Raw genomic sequence first — 17,482 nt, 5'->3', positions numbered from 1 at the left:
TCACGCATAGATATATAACTCCGAGACATTTTAATGAAAAAGTGAAATCAGAAAAACAAAAGGGAAATGGCATAAGAAATTAATATTAATATTATAGTTTAGAGTATGAATATGTAACCTTTTGATTAAAAGCATTTGGGTTTCATTCCATATCCGTAGACCTATATCATTCATTCGCTTGTTAACTTTCCAAGTAATCTTTGTATTTTAAGTAGTCCTTTAAAATTTCATGTTATCTTGGTGTAATGCTTTTGCCGACATCTATTGTGAGTACATTATTGAGTGTAACACTAATTATCTGGTATCCACGATAATTTTTTCTTTCATCACAGAAACTTAATCGTAAGAAACAACTTTCATATAAACATCTTGAACACAATATTTTCTGTTTTAGACTGGTCCAATGGCTAAGCATGGCCCAATCTGTGGGACAAAGGAAAAGCGTTTTCCTCTTTCTGCTCCTCGACTTATCAAGAGTGGTCAGTTGGCTCCAAGTCTATCTAAATAACTAATGCCCTTACCTACACCTCTGCACGCACCAATTGCTAGTTTCCACTGTGTCAGGGAAGCCTTCAAGGATGACGAGCATGAGCTTCTCGTCCCTTCTTTCAGGCAGAATTCCTGGAAGTCACCTATTCTTGAGAGGGTCAGGTATTCAACATCTTATCCCTAAAAACACTCCCCCGTATCTCTGCACTTTCACTGACTTTAGCATCAGAGTGCCTTGAAGGTTCACCCCCTCCTCCTTGATTCCAGCATTGTAGACGAAGTCTCTGGCCCACTTCAGGTTCTGATAAACCGGTAAGATCATTTTTGTTTAGTAATATATGTTTTAAAAAAATAAAATAGATAATTTTTTCATCTAACCTATTTTTTATTCTTAGACTTGTTGGTATGGGCCCACATGCCCTCACCAACACAACTCAAATTTGGATTAGACTTTAAATTTAAACATATTTAATATTTCGCTGACGTTAACATGAAGTTAATGAATAATAATTGACTTAATTTGGTTATTTTACCTTGCAAATACAAAACTACTTGGTTTAAGTCGATGTATATTTAATTTATTTGTTTGGTTTTTGTCCCTACATATCTTTTTATCCTTTTTATTTTATATTAATTTATGCAATATATCGAGTATTTGATTTTTGTCTTTAAGTCACTAAAATTGAAAAATCTAAAATCTAATGTTTTTTAAAATACCGTGATAAATTACAATAAAAATTAACTAAATAGGGATTAATACTAACGAACCTAAAGCAAAAGCAAAATAAAGAATATTTCGAAGAGTGTTAAGCCAAACAAAAAATTTCCAGGGATTAAAACAAAAAAGGATATTATTTGCAAGGTTAAGTACATATTTAAACCTTAGTTTTTATATAATATATAGATTTGTAGTATGATATTGAAGATAAATGGGTTTAATGAGTTTTCAACATTATGTTATAACCTAAATTTATTTTTGTGTCTGAATCATTAACTATTATCCTTAAATACGAATTTCATAAATGTGTAAAGTAAAATTTTAGAGGGTGAGTGATAAAATTTATGAAAGATAAATTATACGTATACATATAATCACAAAGTATTATAATTATTTTACTTAATGCTATTGTTAAATTTTTCGTGTATCAACTTTTTCAACAAATGCTACATTAAATATTTAAGAAACATTGAACGGGAAAGACACCTAGAAAACTAATCATGAGATATTACTTAGAGAAATATTGAGACATATACAAAATTTAAAGTAGTTTGACACCTAGAGGCTTTTCAACTTTCTAGAAGCCATAAAACAATTTCAACAAATAAATAACATATCACAAGTATTCTAATATGGTACTTAAGGTTATCATCATGGCAGGAAACACATGTCACACATGTAATAGTGACACTCACATACATTTTTTATTTGCTGTCTCCAAACACACAAGAACGAAGGGATGAGTAATAAATAAATAAATATTTTATTTTGAATGTATATTACCTTTATATCACTCTCAAGTCTACAATACTAATATATTGAGAATTTGAAGAATAAATTTAACCATAGACCTCTTGCATTGTATGAACTATTTTGATTTGTAGAATAAAACAAAAATACATTTAAAAAGTTTATCAGAGCCTGGTTTCGATCCAGGGACCTGTGGGTTATGGGCCCACCACGCTTCCGCTGCGCCACTCTGATTCACATTAGATTTATGATTTTCATTAAATTAATAGATTGAGCATTGGTAATATGAAAAAAAATCATTCAGTAAAGAGTTTTCATTCGTATAACAATGAGTAAGGAACCATTTTGATTTATATGCACCTTTATGGTTATCGATAATGTAATACCCCATATTTGTGTAAGCATGATTATTTATATACATTATAAGTGACTAAGATGGTGAGTGGATTTGTTAGAACCAAAAGGAATTGGTTAGAAACTAACTAAGTGGCAGTGGTGTAAATATGACTTAGTTAGAGGGTATTATGGACCTTAACCTTATATTGCATGGCACATGATTGCTTAGTTAGAGACACATTATTCCAAACTCAGAATTTGTGAAGAGAGAAGTGGAAAGAGAAGTAGAAGAAGCTTTGCATCTCCATTCAAGTTTCATTTTCGTATTCCAATGGCAGCCTCCATTAAATCAGGTATATCTCCCAACTCGTAACTCCGATCGTAACGATTCTGGTCCCATTGGAAAGCTAACGAATTTCTCTTCGATTTGCATCTATGGTTCGCGTTCATAGCTTGTTTATTGGTGGAGATAAACACATTTGAAGATTGATGATTGATGCTGAAAGTGAGTACAAGAGTGGTTACGGGTTTGATCATATTAGAGGTGAAGTGTTGGTCAAAGAGAGAGTTCAATGGCAGCAAGAGTATTCTCATAACCCCCATTAAATCCATGGTGAGTCCTTAGTTAGAGGCTTGGGGGAATTTGTGGTAATTTGCATGTTGTGGTTTAGGGATTTTTGAGTGATAATCCATGATCATTGATGCTAATGTGCCTTTGATGATTTATACTCCATATTTATGTTGCAAATATGTTGTACTTGTTGTTCTTCCGTACATGCAGGTGAGATAGAAGGGTTAAAGTACCCATAGCGGAACTGGTGCGTTCTGCATTTTTCTGATTCTGCTATGGTCCGCTAAGCGGGCTAAGGCCGCTTAGCGGATGCTGAGCATTTTTCCAGAAATTCGCGGTTCCGCTGAGCGGACCCAGTCTGCCCGCTGAGCGGAGGATGCTGTTTGTGAAGAAAAATAAAAATCGCGAGCCCGCTAAGCGGACGTGAGACCGCTAAGCGGGGAAACAGTTGAGGTTCGCCACTGGAAAGCCCGCTTGCAGGCCGCTAAGCGGCCAGTGCTGGGCGGAATTTTATTTTTCCTTCCCCTGAGGGCAGTTTCGGATTCTAATCGTAATCGGACCCCTCCTTAATTATTAATATGCATATGAATGTCTGAAGAGTGGTGTTTTATGACACACATTACCGATAATTCCATTCATTTTGTTTATGTGGAATATTATACATAATGTTGGATAAGTTTATTCCATAAATCCTTGTCTATTCAATTGTGATTGATTTTGAATACCTTGATGAGATAAGTATGGATCTATATTAATGTCCAATGTTTTGGTTAAACATTCGGATTGGTTTGTATTATGATATTACACTTGATGCGTGTACGTATGCTTGAATCGAAGTGGCCGGGGGCTAGGTTGGGATATACCTGTTACTATGATGTAAGGTATTATCCTGGATCATGTGGTCCGTGGAATAGTCCGATGTTATGATCAGAGGTCGCGCACCTGAGCTACCGTTGTAGTGTGCTCGTGAGTGCCGTGAGGGGCTTATACTCATTGACATTGACACACTTGCGTGCTCGGTATGGTGGGGTTATGTGGCCATGTAGGCTATTACATAATGATTGTAACTCACCTCTAGTAAAGTCATGTAGACTAATACTAGGCTTTCGCCCGGTGGGACCATGCGTCAAGGTGGCGGTTTGTACTCGGCGTAACCCACTTGCGTAAAGAAGGTTAATGGGACAATGACGCCATTTAGGCTAATGTCATCTCGCGGCCACTTAGGCTTGTGCGAACCCGTTTAACCATCTTGCAGTGAGCTTGTACAAGTCCCTTGACACTAGGCATGGGTGGACTCATCGAGGGTGCGTTCGTTCCATAATCTAGCCGAGGTTTATTACACTTCTTGATTCCCCGTATATGGATACGGGTTTTGCATACTTGTTTCTGACATACCTGTGATATGATGAGTCCTATGGTGGACGATTCCTTGTTTTCTCCGTACTTGTACCGGATGTGAGGATAACCCCGAATCAATGGTGGATTCGGTTTTGATGCATGTACCCTGTAGATCCGAGTGGACCCATAGGATAGGAGGACTCACTGAGATTTAGTAATCTCACCCCAATCAACTTATATTTTTTTTCAGGTGCAGTTTAGTAGCTTTTGGCAGATAGCAGGTTCGGATTTATGGCTTGAAGTGGTGTTGGCTCGAAGACCTCGTCAGATCTCATTTTCCGCTGTGCAGATCCATTGAAGACACATGTTTTGTAATTCTTATTAGAATTTCATGTTGTATTTTATATGGATCTTTCTATATCTATAGCTTTTGTATGTACTCAATATCAATTTTAACATTTCATGCATAATATACTAGTCAGTTATGTATGGGTTGTTACAGATAATCATGCAATTTCTAGAATAACTAACAACCTACATACAAAATGCACTTCACTTAAACATTTAAAAATAATAAAGGGTGAGCAGTCAAAAGTGAATAAAGATGAAATATTTTATATAAGAAAACCTTCAGTAGTTAGAATTCTCGTAATATTTTAAAGAAACATAGATAGACATTTCTCGTGTATCAACATATACAACAATTTGCGCATTGAATTCATCAACACGCATTGGAACTTAAACTAATATCCTTAATTAAAAGTGCGGTAACATTTAGGGGCATATTACTACACATAACTGATTATTGCACCTTAAGACATAAAGTATCGTTCAATTTATTGAACATGGCTTCATAACTTACACAAATAATTTTATTTCAATGTTCATATATGACACGTATGTTCATTATAATGAACGAAACTACAACTCACGCATAGATATATAACTCCGAGACATTTTAATGAAAAAGTGAAATCAGAAAAACAAAAGGGAAATGGCATAAGAAATTAATATTAATATTATAGTTTAGAGTATGAATATGTAACCTTTTGATTAAAAGCATTTGGGTTTCATTCCATATCCGTAGACCTATATCATTCATTCGCTTGTTAACTTTCCAAGTAATCTTTGTATTTTAAGTAGTCCTTTAAAATTTCATGTTATCTTGGTGTAATGCTTTTGCCGACATCTATTGTGAGTACATTATTGAGTGTAACACTAATTATCTGGTATCCACGATAATTTTTTCTTTCATCACAGAAACTTAATCGTAAGAAACAACTTTCATATAAACATCTTGAACACAATATTTTCTGTTTTAGACTGGTCCAATGGCTAAGCATGGCCCAATCTGTGGGACAAAGGAAAAGCGTTTTCCTCTTTCTGCTCCTCGACTTATAAAGAGTGGTCAGTTGGCTCCAAGTCTATCTAAATCACTAATGCCCTTACCTACACCTCTGCACGCACCAATTGCTAGTTTCCACTGTGTCAGGGAAGCCTTCAAGGATGACGAGCATGAGCTTCTCGTCCCTTCTTTCAGGCAGAATTCCTGGAAGTCACCTATTCTTGAGAGGGTCAGGTATTCAACATCTTATCCCTAAAAACACTCCCCCGTATCTCTGCACTTTCACTGACTTTAGCATCAGAGTGCCTTGAAGGTTCACCCCCTCCTCCTTGATTCCAGCATTGTAGACGAAGTCTCTGGCCCACTTCAGGTTCTGATAAACTGGTAAGATCATTTTTGTTTAGTAATATATGTTTTAAAAAACAAAATAGATAATTTTTTCATCTAACCTATTTTTTATTCTTAGACTTGTTGGTATGGGCCCACATGCCCTCACCAACACCACTCAAATTTGGATTAGACTTTAAATTTAAACATATTTAATATTTCGCTGACGTTAACATGAAGTTAATGAATAATAATTGACTTAATTTGGTTATTTTACCTTGCAAATACAAAACTACTTGGTTTAAGTCGATGTATATTTAATTTATTTGTTTGGTTTTTGTCCCTACATATCTTTTTATCCTTTTTATTTTATATTAATTTATGCAATATATCGAGTATTTGATTTTTGTCTTTAAGTCACTAAAATTGAAAAATCTAAAATCTAATATTTTTTAAAATACCGTGATAAATTACAATAAAAATTAACTAAATAGGGATTAATACTAACGAACTAAAAGCAAAAGCAAAATAAAGAATATTTCGAAGAGTGTTAAGCCAAACAAAAAATTTCCAGGGATTAAAACAAAAAAGGATATTATTTGCAAGGTTAAGTACATATTTAAACCTTAGTTTTTATATAATATATAGATTTGTAGTATGATATTGAAGATAAATGGGTTTAATGAGTTTTCAACATTATGTTATAAACTAAATTTATTTTTGTGTCTGAATCATTAACTATTATCCTTAAATACGAATTTCATAAATGTGTAAAGTAAAATTTTAGAGGGTGAGTGATAAAATTTATGAAAGATAAATTATACGTATACATATAATCACAAAGTATTCTAATTATTTTACTTAATGCTATTGTTAAATTTTTCGTGTATCAACTTTTTCAACAAATGCTACATTAAATATTTAAGAAACATTGAACGGGAAAGACACCTAGAAAACTAATCATGAGATATTACTTAGATAAATATTGAGACATATACAAAATTTAAAGTAGTTTGACACCTAGAGGCTTTTCAACTTTCTAAAAGCCATAAAACAATTTCAACAAATAAATAACATATCACAAGTATTCTAATATGGTACTTAAGGTTATCATCATGGCAGGAAACACATGTCACACATGTAATAGTGACACTCACATACATTTTTTATTTGCTGTCTCCAAACACACAAGAACGAAGGGATGAGTAATAAATAAATAAATATTTTATTTTGAATGTATATTACCTTTATATCACTCTCAAGTCTACAATACTAATATATTGAGAATTTGAAGAATAAATTTAACCATAGACCTCTTGCATTGTATGAACTATTTTGATTTGTAGAATAAAACAAAAGTATATTTAAAAAGTTTATGAGAGCCTGGTTTCGATCCAGGGACCTGTGGGTTATGGGCCCACCACGCTTCCGCTGCGCCACTCTGGTTCACATTAAATTTATGATTTTCATTAAATTAATAGGTTGAGCATTGGTAATATAAAACAAATCATTCAGTAAAGAGTTTTCATTCGTATAACAATGAGTAAGGAACCATTTTGATTTATATGCACCTTTATGGTTATCGATAATCATGCAATTTCTAGAATAACTAACAACCAACATACAAAATGCACTTCACTTAAACATTTAAAAATAATAAAGGGTGAGCAGTCAAAAGTGAATAAAGATGAAATATTTTATATAAGAAAACCTTCAGTAGTTAGAATTCTCGTAATATTTTAAAGAAACATAGATAGACATTTCTCGTGTATCAACATATACAACAATTTACGCATTGAATTCATCAACACGCATTGGAACTTAAACTAATATCCTTAATTAAAAGTGCGGTAACATTTAGGGGCATATTACTACACATAACTGATTATTGCACCTTAAGACATAAAGTATCGTTCAATTTATTGAACATGGCTTCATAACTTACACAAATAATTTTATTTCTGTGTTCATATATGACACGTATGTTCATTATAATGAACGAAACTACAACTCACGCATAGATATATAACTCCGAGACATTTTAATGAAAAAGTGAAATCAGAAAAACAAAAGGGAAATGGCATAAGAAATTAATATTAATATTATAGTTTAGAGTATGAATATGTAACCTTTTGATTAAAAGCATTTGGGTTTCATTCCATATCCGTAGACCTATATCATTCATTCACTTGTTAACATTCCAAGTAATCTTTGTATTTTAAGTAGTCCTTTAAAATTTCATGTTATCTTGGTGTAATGCTTTTGCCGACATCTATTGTGAGTACATTATTGAGTGTAACACTAATTATCTGGTATCCACGATAATTTTTTCTTTCATCACAGAAACTTAATCGTAAGAAACAACTTTCATATAAACATCTTGAACACAATATTTTCTGTTTTAGACTGGTCCAATGGCTAAGCATGGCCCAATCTGTGGGACAAAGGAAAAGCGTTTTCCTCTTTCTGCTCCTCGACTTATAAAGAGTGGTCAGTTGGCTCCAAGTCTATCTAAATCACTAATGCCCTTACCTACACCTCTGCACGCACCAATTGCTAGTTTCCACTGTGTCAGGGAAGCCTTCAAGGATGACGAGCATGAGCTTCTCGTCCCTTCTTTCAGGCAGAATTCCTGGAAGTCACCTATTCTTGAGAGGGTCAGGTATTCAACATCTTATCCCTAAAAACACTCCCCCGTATCTCTGCACTTTCACTGACTTTAGCATCAGAGTGCCTTGAAGGTTCACCCCCTCCTCCTTGATTCCAGCATTGTAGACGAAGTCTCTGGCCCACTTCAGGTTCTGATAAACTGGTAAGATCATTTTTGTTTAGTAATATATGTTTTAAAAAACAAAATAGATAATTTTTTCATCTAACCTATTTTTTATTCTTAGACTTGTTGGTATGGGCCCACATGCCCTCACCAACACCACTCAAATTTGGATTAGACTTTAAATTTAAACATATTTAATATTTCGCTGACGTTAACATGAAGTTAATGAATAATAATTGACTTAATTTGGTTATTTTACCTTGCAAATACAAAACTACTTGGTTTAAGTCGATGTATATTTAATTTATTTGTTTGGTTTTTGTCCCTACATATCTTTTTATCCTTTTTATTTTATATTAATTTATGCAATATATCGAGTATTTGATTTTTGTCTTTAAGTCACTAAAATTGAAAAATCTAAAATCTAATATTTTTTAAAATACCGTGATAAATTACAATAAAAATTAACTAAATAGGGATTAATACTAACGAACTAAAAGCAAAAGCAAAATAAAGAATATTTCGAAGAGTGTTAAGCCAAACAAAAAATTTCCAGGGATTAAAACAAAAAAGGATATTATTTGCAAGGTTAAGTACATATTTAAACCTTAGTTTTTATATAATATATAGATTTGTAGTATGATATTGAAGATAAATGGGTTTAATGAGTTTTCAACATTATGTTATAACCTAAATTTATTTTTGTGTCTGAATCATTAACTATTATCCTTAAATACGAATTTCATAAATGTGTAAAGTAAAATTTTAGAGGGTGAGTGATAAAATTTATGAAAGATAAATTATACGTATACATATAATCACAAAGTATTCTAATTATTTTACTTAATGCTATTGTTAAATTTTTCGTGTATCAACTTTTTCAACAAATGCTACATTAAATATTTAAGAAACATTGAACGGGAAAGACACCTAGAAAACTAATCATGATGTATTACTTAGATAAATATTGAGACATATACAAAATTTAAAGTAGTTTGACACCTAGAGGCTTTTCAACTTTCTAAAAGCCATAAAACAATTTCAACAAATAAATAACATATCACAAGTATTCTAATATGGTACTTAAGGTTATCATCATGGCAGGAAACACATGTCACACATGTAATAGTGACACTCACATACATTTTTTATTTGCTGTCTCCAAACACACAAGAACGAAGGGATGAGTAATAAATAAATAAATATTTTATTTTGAATGTATATTACCTTTATATCACTCTCAAGTCTACAATACTAATATATTGAGAATTTGAAGAATAAATTTAACCATAGACCTCTTGCATTGTATGAACTATTTTGATTTGTAGAATAAAACAAAAGTATATTTAAAAAGTTTATGAGAGCCTGGTTTCGATCCAGGGACCTGTGGGTTATGGGCCCACCACGCTTCCGCTGCGCCACTCTGATTCACATTAAATTTATGATTTTCATTAAATTAATAGGTTGAGCATTGGTAATATAAAACAAATCATTCAGTAAAGAGTTTTCATTCGTATAACAATGAGTAAGGAACCATTTTGATTTATATGCACCTTTATGGTTATCGATAATCATGCAATTTCTAGAATAACTAACAACCAACATACAAAATGCACTTCACTTAAACATTTAAAAATAATAAAGGGTGAGCAGTCAAAAGTGAATAAAGATGAAATATTTTATATAAGAAAACCTTCAGTAGTTAGAATTCTCGTAATATTTTAAAGAAACATAGATAGACATTTCTCGTGTATCAACATATACAACAATTTACGCATTGAATTCATCAACACGCATTGGAACTTAAACTAACATCCTTAATTAAAAGTGCGGTAACATTTAGGGGCATATTACTACACATAACTGATTATTGCACCTTAAGACATAAAGTATCGTTCAATTTATTGAACATGGCTTCATAACTTACACAAATAATTTTATTTCTGTGTTCATATATGACACGTATGTTCATTATAATGAACGAAACTACAACTCACGCATAGATATATAACTCCGAGACATTTTAATGAAAAAGTGAAATCAGAAAAACAAAAGGGAAATGGCATAAGAAATTAATATTAATATTATAGTTTAGAGTATGAATATGTAACCTTTTGATTAAAAGCATTTGGGTTTCATTCCATATCCGTAGACCTATATCATTCATTCGCTTGTTAACTTTCCAAGTAATCTTTGTATTTTAAGTAGTCCTTTAAAATTTCATGTTATCTTGGTGTAATGCTTTTGCCGACATCTATTGTGAGTACATTATTGAGTGTAACACTAATTATCTGGTATCCACGATAATTTTTTCTTTCATCACAGAAACTTAATCGTAAGAAACAACTTTCATATAAACATCTTGAACACAATATTTTCTGTTTTAGACTGGTCCAATGGCTAAGCATGGCCCAATCTGTGGGACAAAGGAAAAGCGTTTTCCTCTTTCTGCTCCTCGACTTATAAAGAGTGGTCAGTTGGCTCCAAGTCTATCTAAATCACTAATGCCCTTACCTACACCTCTGCACGCACCAATTGCTAGTTTCCACTGTGTCAGGGAAGCCTTCAAGGATGACGAGCATGAGCTTCTCGTCCCTTCTTTCAGGCAGAATTCCTGGAAGTCACCTATTCTTGAGAGGGTCAGGTATTCAACATCTTATCCCTAAAAACACTCCCCCGTATCTCTGCACTTTCACTGACTTTAGCATCAGAGTGCCTTGAAGGTTCACCCCCTCCTCCTTGATTCCAGCATTGTAGACGAAGTTTCTGGCCCACTTCAGGTTCTGATAAACTGGTAAGATCATTTTTGTTTAGTAATATATGTTTTAAAAAAACAAAATAGATAATTTTTTCATCTAACCTATTTTTTATTCTTAGACTTGTTGGTATGGGCCCACATGCCCTCACCAACACCACTCAAATTTGGATTAGACTTTAAATTTAAACATATTTAATATTTCGCTGACGTTAACATGAAGTTAATGAATAATAATTGACTTAATTTGGTTATTTTACCTTGCAAATACAAAACTACTTGGTTTAAGTCGATGTATATTTAATTTATTTGTTTGGTTTTTGTCCCTACATATCTTTTTATCCTTTTTATTTTATATTAATTTATGCAATATATCGAGTATTTGATTTTTGTCTTTAAGTCACTAAAATTGAAAAATCTAAAATCTAATATTTTTTAAAATACCGTGATAAATTACAATAAAAATTAACTAAATAGGGATTAATACTAACGAACTAAAAGCAAAAGCAAAATAAAGAATATTTCGAAGAGTGTTAAGCCAAACAAAAAATTTCCAGGGATTAAAACAAAAAAGGATATTATTTGCAAGGTTAAGTACATATTTAAACCTTAGTTTTTATATAATATATAGATTTGTAGTATGATATTGAAGATAAATGGGTTTAATGAGTTTTCAACATTATGTTATAACCTAAATTTATTTTTGTGTCTGAATCATTAACTATTATCCTTAAATACGAATTTCATAAATGTGTAAAGTAAAATTTTAGAGGGTGAGTGATAAAATTTATGAAAGATAAATTATACGTATACATATAATCACAAAGTATTCTAATTATTTTACTTAATGCTATTGTTAAATTTTTCGTGTATCAACTTTTTCAACAAATGCTACAGTAAATATTTAAGAAACAATGAACGGGAAAGACACCTAGAAAACTAATCATGAGATATTACTTAGAGAAATATTGAGACATATACAAAATTTAAAGTAGTTTGACACCTAGAGGCTTTTCAACTTTCTAAAAGCCATAAAACAATTTCAACAAATAAATAACATATCACAAGTATTCTAATATGGTACTTAAGGTTATCATCATGGCAGGAAACACATGTCACACATGTAATAGTGACACTCACATACATTTTTTATTTGCTGTCTCCAAACACACAAGAACGAAGGGATGAGTAATAAATAAATAAATATTTTATTTTGAATGTATATTACCTTTATATCACTCTCAAGTCTACAATACTAATATATTGAGAATTTGAAGAATAAATTTAACCATAGACCTCTTGCATTGTATGAACTATTTTGATTTGTAGAATAAAACAAAAATACATTTAAAAAGTTTATCAGAGCCTGGTTTCGATCCAGGGACCTGTGGGTTATGGGCCCACCACGCTTCCGCTGCGCCACTCTGATTCACATTAAATTTATGATTTTCATTAAATTAATAGATTGAGCATTGGTAATATGAAAAAAAATCATTCAGTAAAGAGTTTTCATTCGTATAACAATGAGTAAGGAACCATTTTGATTTATATGCACCTTTATGGTTATCGATAATCATGCAATTTCTAGAATAACTAACAACCAACATACAAAATGCACTTCACTTTAACATTTAAAAATAATAAAGGGTGAGCAGTCAAAAGTGAATAAAGATGAAATATTTTATATAAGAAAACCTTCAGTAGTTAGAATTCTCGTAATATTTTAAAGAAACATAGATAGACATTTCTCGTGTATCAACATATACAACAATTTACGCATTGAATTCATCAACACGCATTGGAACTTAAACTAATATCCTTAATTAAAAGTGCGGTAACATTTAGGGGCATATTACTACACATAACTGATTATTGCACCTTAAGACATAAAGTATCGTTCAATTTATTGAACATGGCTTCATAACTTACACAAATAATTTTATTTCTGTGTTCATATATGACACGTATGTTCATTATAATGAACGAAACTACAACTCACGCATAGATATATAACTCCGAGACATTTTAATGAAAAAGTGAAATCAGAAAAACAAAAGGGAAATGGCATAAGAAATTAATATTAATATTATAGTTTAGAGTATGAATATGTAACCTTTTGATTAAAAGCATTTGGGTTTCATTCCATATCCGTAGACCTATATCATTCATTCGCTTGTTAACTTTCCAAGTAATCTTTGTATTTTAAGTAGTCCTTTAAAATTTCATGTTATCTTGGTGTAATGCTTTTGCCGACATCTATTGTGAGTACATTATTGAGTGTAACACTAATTATCTGGTATCCACGATAATTTTTTCTTTCATCACAGAAACTTAATCGTAAGAAACAACTTTCATATAAACATCTTGAACACAATATTTTCTGTTTTAGACTGGTCCAATGGCTAAGCATGGCCCAATCTGTGGGACAAAGGAAAAGCGTTTTCCTCTTTCTGCTCCTCGACTTATAAAGAGTGGTCAGTTGGCTCCAAGTCTATCTAAATCACTAATGCCCTTACCTACACCTCTGCACGCACCAATTGCTAGTTTCCACTGTGTCAGGGAAGCCTTCAAGGATGACGAGCATGAGCTTCTCGTCCCTTCTTTCAGGCAGAATTCCTGGAAGTCACCTATTCTTGAGAGGGTCAGGTATTCAACATCTTATCCCTAAAAACACTCCCCCGTATCTCTGCACTTTCACTGACTTTAGCATCAGAGTGCCTTGAAGGTTCACCCCCTCCTCCTTGATTCCAGCATTGTAGACGAAGTCTCTGGCCCACTTCAGGTTCTGATAAACCGGTAAGATCATTTTTGTTTAGTAATATATGTTTTAAAAAAACAAAATAGATAATTTTTTCATCTAACCTATTTTTTATTCTTAGACTTGTTGGTATGGGCCCACATGCCCTCACCAACACCACTCAAATTTGGATTAGACTTTAAATTTAAACATATTTAATATTTCGCTGACGTTAACATGAAGTTAATGAATAATAATTGACTTAATTTGGTTATTTTACCTTGCAAATACAAAACTACTTGGTTTAAGTCGATGTATATTTAATTTATTTGTTTGGTTTTTGTCCCTACATATCTTTTTATCCTTTTTATTTTATATTAATTTATGCAATATATCGAGTATTTGATTTTTGTCTTTAAGTCACTAAAATTGAAAAATCTAAAATCTAATGTTTTTTAAAATACCGTGATAAATTACAATAAAAATTAACTAAATAGGGATTAATACTAACGAACTAAAAGCAAAAGCAAAATAAAGAATATTTCGAAGAGTGTTAAGCCAAACAAAAAATTTCCAGGGATTAAAACAAAAAAGGATATTATTTGCAAGGTTAAGTACATATTTAAACCTTAGTTTTTATATAATATATAGATTTGTAGTATGATATTGAAGATAAATGGGTTTAATGAGTTTTCAACATTATGTTATAACCTAAATTTATTTTTGTGTCTGAATCATTAACTATTATCCTTAAATACGAATTTCATAAATGTGTAAAGTAAAATTTTAGAGGGTGAGTGATAAAATTTATGAAAGATAAATTATACGTATACATATAATCACAAAGTATTCTAATTATTTTACTTAATGCTATTGTTAAATTTTTCGTGTATCAACTTTTTCAACAAATGCTACATTAAATATTTAAGAAACATTGAACGGGAAAGACACCTAGAAAACTAATCATGAGATATTACTTAGAGAAATATTGAGACATATACAAAATTTAAAGTAGTTTGACACCTAGAGGCTTTTCAACTTTCTAAAAGCCATAAAACAATTTCAACAAATAAATAACATATCACAAGTATTCTAATATGGTACTTAAGGTTATCATCATGGCAGGAAACACATGTCACACATGTAATAGTGACACTCACATACATTTTTTATTTGCTGTCTCCAAACACACAAGAACGAAGGGATGAGTAATAAATAAATAAATATTTTATTTTGAATGTATATTACCTTTATATCACTCTCAAGTCTACAATACTAATATATTGAGAATTTGAAGAATAAATTTAACCATAGACCTCTTGCATTGTATGAACTATTTTGATTTGTAGAATAAAACAAAAATACATTTAAAAAGTTTATCAGAGCCTGGTTTCGATCCAGGGACCTGTGGGTTATGGGCCCACCACGCTTCCGCTGCGCCACTCTGATTCACATTAAATTTATGATTTTCATTAAATTAATAGATTGAGCATTGGTAATATGAAAAAAAATCATTCAGTAAAGAGTTTTCATTCGTATAACAATGAGTAAGGAACCATTTTGATTTATATGCACCTTTATGGTTATCGATAATCATGCAATTTCTAGAATAACTAACAACCAACATACAAAATGCACTTCACTTTAACATTTAAAAATAATAAAGGGTGAGCAGTCAAAAGTGAATAAAGATGAAATATTTTATATAAGAAAACCTTCAGTAGTTAGAATTCTCGTAATATTTTAAAGAAACATAGATAGACATTTCTCGTGTATCAACATATACAACAATTTACGCATTGAATTCATCAACACGCATTGGAACTTAAACTAATATCCTTAATTAAAAGTGCGGTAACATTTAGGGGCATATTACTACACATAACTGATTATTGCACCTTAAGACATAAAGTATCGTTCAATTTATTGAACATGGCTTCATAACTTACACAAATAATTTTATTTCTGTGTTCATATATGACACGTATGTTCATTATAATGAACGAAACTACAACTCACGCATAGATATATAACTCCGAGACATTTTAATGAAAAAGTGAAATCAGAAAAACAAAAGGGAAATGGCATAAGAAATTAATATTAATATTATAGTTTAGAGTATGAATATGTAACCTTTTGATTAAAAGCATTTGGGTTTCATTCCATATCCGTAGACCTATATCATTCATTCGCTTGTTAACTTTCCAAGTAATCTTTGTATTTTAAGTAGTCCTTTAAAATTTCATGTTATCTTGGTGTAATGCTTTTGCCGACATCTATTGTGAGTACATTATTGAGTGTAACACTAATTATCTGGTATCCACGATAATTTTTTCTTTCATCACAGAAACTTAATCGTAAGAAACAACTTTCATATAAACATCTTGAACACAATATTTTCTGTTTTAGACTGGTCCAATGGCTAAGCATGGCCCAATCTGTGGGACAAAGGAAAAGCGTTTTCCTCTTTCTGCTCCTCGACTTATAAAGAGTGGTCAGTTGGCTCCAAGTCTATCTAAATCACTAATGCCCTTACCTACACCTCTGCACGCACCAATTGCTAGTTTCCACTGTGTCAGGGAAGCCTTCAAGGATGACGAGCATGAGCTTCTCGTCCCTTCTTTCAGGCAGAATTCCTGGAAGTCACCTATTCTTGAGAGGGTCAGGTATTCAACATCTTATCCCTAAAAACACTCCCCCGTATCTCTGCACTTTCACTGACTTTAGCATCAGAGTGCCTTGAAGGTTCACCCCCTCCTCCTTGATTCCAGCATTGTAGACGAAGTCTCTGGCCCACTTCAGGTTCTGATAAACCGGTAAGATCATTTTTGTTTAGTAATATATGTTTTATAAAAACAAAATAGATAATTTTTTCATCTAACCTATTTTTTATTCTTAGACTTGTTGGTATGGGCCCACATGCCCTCACCAACACCACTCAAATTTGGATTAGACTTTAAATTTAAACATATTTAATATTTCGCTGACGTTAACATGAAGTTAATGAATAATAATTGACTTAATTTGGTTATTTTACCTTGCAAATACAAAACTACTTGGTTTAAGTCGATGTATATTTAATTTATTTGTTTGGTTTTTGTCCCTACATATCTTTTTATCCTTTTTATTTTATATTAATTTATGCAATATATCGAGTATTTGATTTTTGTCTTTAAGTCACTAAAATTGAAAAATCTAAAATCTAATGTTTTTTAAAATACCGTGATAAATTACAATAAAAATTAACTAAATAGGGATTAATACTAACGAACTAAAAGCAAAAGCAAAATAAAGAATATTTCGAAGAGTGTTAAGCCAAACAAAAAATTTCCAGGGATTAAAA

At 31.7% G+C, this 17,482-nt stretch overlaps 3 non-coding genes across 3 annotated transcripts; all 3 read right to left on the bottom strand.

Moving 5' to 3' along the window:
- Positions 1 to 2,119: 2,119 nt before the first annotated feature.
- TRNAM-CAU (transfer RNA methionine (anticodon CAU)) lies at positions 2,120 to 2,191 on the bottom strand. The gene has a single exon. It is a non-coding gene; the product is annotated as a tRNA-Met (tRNA).
- Positions 2,192 to 12,759: 10,568 nt separating this feature from the next.
- Positions 12,760 to 12,831, bottom strand: TRNAM-CAU (transfer RNA methionine (anticodon CAU)). Its single transcript has one exon. It is a non-coding gene; the product is annotated as a tRNA-Met (tRNA).
- Positions 12,832 to 15,516: 2,685 nt separating this feature from the next.
- TRNAM-CAU (transfer RNA methionine (anticodon CAU)) lies at positions 15,517 to 15,588 on the bottom strand. The gene has a single exon. It is a non-coding gene; the product is annotated as a tRNA-Met (tRNA).
- Positions 15,589 to 17,482: the final 1,894 nt, after the last annotated feature.

This window comes from Vicia villosa, linkage group LG5 (genome assembly GCF_029867415.1).
Source record: "Vicia villosa cultivar HV-30 ecotype Madison, WI linkage group LG5, Vvil1.0, whole genome shotgun sequence".
NCBI lineage: Eukaryota > Viridiplantae > Streptophyta > Magnoliopsida > Fabales > Fabaceae > Vicia > Vicia villosa.
The sequence above is the reverse complement of the archived record's forward strand: the minus strand, read 5'-3'. Positions and strand labels throughout refer to the sequence as shown.